Consider the following 4995-nt stretch of genomic DNA (forward strand, 5'->3'; position numbering starts at 1 on the left):
GACCCCCCCCCCCCCCCCCCCCCCCCCCGCCGCCACCCTGCCTAGGACTCCAGTTATCACCTCCACAGTGACTCATCTAATTGGCTGTTTGGCTGGTCAGTTGATTTTATTGAGACAGAATCCCACACCATAACCCAGGCTTCTAAGTCAAGGTAATCCACCTGCATCAAGTATGGGGATTACAGGTGTGAGCCTTGTCCGATTTTATTTGGGAAGAGGTCTCTCTATAACGCAGACTGGCTCTATCACTCCAAGTTCCTGACAGCAAGCATGCCCCACCCCCAGCGGCTGAGTGTGTAGGCACATTATCCACTTTTTGTACACGTTATTAATTTGATTTACATATTTTATTGGGGCGGGGCACCGTACATATGTGACAGAAGACAGCCTGCAGGAGGTGGTACCATCCTTCCACCATGCGGGTGGGTTCCACCTTTACCTGCTAAGCCACCTCCCAGTTCTTGTTTGATTTTGAGACAGGGTCTCCTGTATCCCAGACTGGCCTCCGATTCAGTGCAGCTCAGTCTGACTTTATTCCTTCTGCTCCCACTTCTCAGGTGTTGGGATGTCGGACACGCTCCCCATTCCCAGCCCCACTCCTCTCTTTGTCACTGCTCTTGTTTTGTTTTGGGTTGTTTTTGAAGACCTCACCATATAACCCTGGCAGTCTGGAATTCTCTGTGTGTACCAGGCTGGCCTCGAACTCACGGAGATCCACCTTTATTGGGAGTGATTCACTTTTTAAAGTTGCGTGTTAGTGTTGTGGGTCCGTGTTCATTCACACATATACAGAGGCCGGAAGGAGGTGTCTTCCTTTTGTTCTCTAACCTCTTTTTTGAGGCAGGGTCTCTCACTGGATCTGGAATTCACCTCTTGGATAAGGTGGCTGGCCAGTGAGCTCAGAGGATCTGTCCCCAGCACCCCCTAAGGTCACAGGCCTGAACCACTATGCCTGGCTTTTATGTGGGTGGCGGGAATTCAAACTCAAACCTTCATGTACAGCAGACACTTCACCTATGAGCCGGCTCCCCTCCTCTCCCACTCCTCATACTTAAGGTCTCCGAATCAGGGGACCTCAGGGCCTGGTCATCCTTGGCAGCTCTACATTGCTCACTGTCACCATAGTTACATGGTTGTGCCTTTGTTCCGTTGCTTGCTGTCAGCCAGTTTGTAGGTGCATGTCTGTGTGCTGGCTGGCTCTCCTGCCAGAGGCTTAGCTTTTAGTCCTGGGAGCACCTAGGCACAGCAGCCAGGGCTATTGGGAAGTCATTTGGGGTGAGGGAGTGCCCGGCACAATCTCTGGCAAGCAGGTGATGGCTCTATTTGCTCTCCATTTTAAATTGCTGGTGGAAGGAGAGGGGGAAGGGGGAGGTTGGTTGGCCTCTTGTTTTCCAGGAATGTGAAGGAGAATCACAATGGGACCTGCTGACATCCTAAGACAGGGACAGCCTCTACATAGAATGAGGTCTGACTGTGTTGGCATCTGAGGTCTTCTGGGGGCACTGGCAAGAGGTGACTCATGAAGCAGTGTTTCCCTAAACAGTGAGCGGTTTCTCAATTCTGGCCTGCTAGTGGGCCTTAGAGGAGAAAGACGCTAATGGCTCCCAAAGCGGCTGCAAGTTTGTAGCCTCAGGACCCTGCCACCTCATGGGACGGAGGTAACAGGGCTGATAGAAAAGATCTGGTAACTCTGGGCCTTGGCAAGCAGAATATGGGGACACCTCTAAGACAGAACATGCAGGAACCGTGGCAAGACCTTCGGATTCTAATACCTGAAAACCCTGAGCAGGGCATTTTGCCCATTCTCTGAGCACTGTGGGTAGCAGGTACATTTCATTGCGTCTCGAGTGTTTCAGGTGTGGGTTCCTGTTAGTGCCAGAGTCTGTCCACCTCCAAGCGCTGCTGTTGGGGCTAGTGGAGCGGAATTCAAATTGTGAGTTTACAGATCGCGAGTTCTGGACTTGGGAAGGATGCCCGGTATTTCTGTGCTGGCTCTGCCACTGACAGGTGCTGTCACTTCACTGGTGGTTGTGAGAACTAGATGGGGCCTCTCCTGTGTCAGCAGGTGAGTAGGGTTAGCAGGGTGTGATATCTCCCAGCACACAGGAGGCAAGAAACAGAGATCTCTGAGTTCAAGGTTATCCTGGTCTGCAGAACCAGTTCCAGGACAGTTAGGACTACATAGAGAAACCCTACCTTGAAAGTCCAAATAAACAAATAAGGAACTAGTGGGGGGCTGGAGAGATGGCTCAGGGGTTAAGAGCACTGACTGCTCTTCCAGAGGTTCTGAGTTCAATTCCCAGCACCCACATGGTGACTCACAACCACCTGTAATGAGATCTGGTGCCCTCTTCTGGCATGCAGGCATACATGCAGACAGAACACTGTATACATAATAAATAAATAAATCTTTTTTTTTTTTAAAGCACTAGTGGGTTTCCTCTTCCGAATCCCAGGGGTATCAGGAATCATGTGTCCTAGGTAGTGCCAGCCCTATGACTCCTGTCCTGTCCGTCCTTTCTCTATGCCATGGCTGATGCGGGGCATGCTGGTTTCAGGGGTCCCCACCCCTGCTAGTCACCCCAATTCTTTCCAGGCCCCTGAAGATGAAGAAGAGAAATAACGAGGCAGAAGCCCAGAGGAAGAAGATCCAGGAGAGAAAAAAAGAAACAAGTTTTATTAAAGCCCCAACACTCGGCTAGAAAAACCAGAAGGGAAGGGAAGAAAGCAGGGAGGCAGGGGAGAAAGAAGGACATTAAAAAAGAGACAGAAAACACAGCAACCCTTTCCATTTAGAAATTGCCAAGTTACACTGACAGGTCACAGAATGTCCACAGAAGCCATCACTGCTACACCGACACAGGCCCTATGGGGTGGATGGGGTGGGTGTGGAGCCAGGCAGGCCTTGGGGACCCCACTTGGGATCCCACTAAAGCCTTGGCCCTGAGGCCCCTGGGGAAACAGTATATTGTGGAAGGGGCCAGAGAGAAGCCCCCATGCGGGTAACACAGCACAGCGGGAAGGGGTGAGGGAACCGGGTACAGGGTCCCCCAATGTGGCAGTAATACAGCACAGCGGGCAGGGGTGAGGGGACCGGGTACAGGGTCCCCCAATGTGGCAGTTTCTCTTGTCAAGCACACACTGATGGACAGAGCGGCGAGGCGCATGCAGCTGAGGGGGGCATTGACGTGCTGTGGGCTTTGAGAAGGTGCGGGGAGGGAGGTCTCAGGAGGGGAGCCGGGCGAGTGGTGCAGGACGATGGAGCACACACGTGCACACGCACACTGACACACAGAGGCCCTCTCACACGCCTGCCTGCACCAGAACACAGCCACACCCACAGCTCATGCTGTCTCTGTCCATCCCTATACAGTCCTCACGTGAATAGCCAGGCATGTCCTTCACACATTATGCCTTCCTCCCAAGGTTCCTGTCATACAGTCATGCTGATGCCCAGGCAGGTTGTGCTCACATACATGTACACAGCTTCACACATACAATATAAGATTTTGCCTATGTACAAATCCGCGCATGTGCACACGCAGAAGTTATGTAGGCTCGTGCCAATGTGCACACACACAGGCCGCACACAATCCCATACAAATGCCTCCCAGCACACACATGCGCGGGAACCAAAGCGAAGAACTATGTAAATCCCGCGGGCCCTGCCTGAGAGCCCGGGCAGCCCTGTATGGATGGTCACTTGTCCCAGCTCCCCCTCCCTCCACAAAGGACACTCAACTCAGGACAATGACGGAGGGGTGCACACTCAGGTCACAGGGCTGAGGGGGTGTGGGGGCAAGCAAAGAGCAGCAAGCAAAGAGAAATGGAGTGGAGGGGCCCCTTCCCCTCCCCTCCCAAGCCAGGGGTCTCTTACAGCCAAATCAAACCAAACTGCTTCACCTACAGAAGCCAGGCCACAAGCCTGTCCCCAGCTCCCTCCCCTGCCAGACAGCAGCCAGGGAGAGTGCTCTGTGGTTTTCTTTTTTTCACTGTTTTATTAAACTATTGTCCTCAGCTGATCTGACTGGGTAAAATGCAGAAAAGCAGCCACTTTGTCGGTCTATCACAGGGTAATGTTTCTAATGGAGGCTCTAAGTGACCTGTAAAAACTAGGAGCCTAAGAAAATCCAATTTGCAACGTCACCAATAAATAAATAAAATTATTAATTGTTCAAGGTATATACAAAAATCTGAAACTAAAACCAGTTTTCTGTTCTAACTCCTATATTACCAATGAAATTGATTTTAAATGTTGTTTTACTTTTGNTTTTTGTCTTTTTTTTCTGGGAGGGATTTTTTTTCTTCTTCTTTTGTTATTTTTCAAAAAGGCTTGCTTGCCTTGGTACAAAAATGATCAAAGCTAGAAAACAAGGTGAACCAACAAAACAAAAGCAAAAATTAAAAAAGAAAAGAAACAGAACCCAGTTTTCCCTCCCTCCCCAAACTCAACAGCTGCCACTGGCCTCCCATGCCAGGCTCCAGGGTCTTGGGGCTCCATCCCTTCAACAGTTCCTTCCTGTGCTTACCAGGTGATGAGTCTCAAGACCACACCTCTGTGCTTACTCTACGTTGTGCTCCAAAGGAGCCCCCTCCAGCCTTCTTTCTTGCTCTGGTCCCTCTGTGCCTGCTGGGGACCAGGCCAGGACCAACCAGCCTCTCCCTTTGCCTCCAGGGCCCACCCAAAAGCCAGTCTGCCCTACAAGGTATCCATAGACTGGAATACTAGCTGGTGGCTCTGCCTTGGGGACCCTCAAACACCTCACAGTGGTCACTAGATCCCCATAGGCAAATCACATCTCACCCCTTCCCTGAAAACCCTCAAATCATAAAGGCTGGCTGAAGGTCATGTTGCCCCCAGCTAAGGGTCAACTTTACTGCACCCACCCCCCCCTTCTCCCTGTTTCCCTCACAACCAGACCCTACCCACCCTCCAAACATGTCTAGGCCCTTCCACCTTGCCCACCCCCCACCCATAAAATAAGTTAATGGCAT

The sequence above is a fragment of the Alexandromys fortis genome, unplaced genomic scaffold, assembly GCF_014885135.2.
Source record: "Alexandromys fortis isolate MF-2015 unplaced genomic scaffold, M_Fortis_MF-2015_v1.1 scaffold_31, whole genome shotgun sequence".
Lineage (NCBI taxonomy): Eukaryota > Metazoa > Chordata > Mammalia > Rodentia > Cricetidae > Alexandromys > Alexandromys fortis.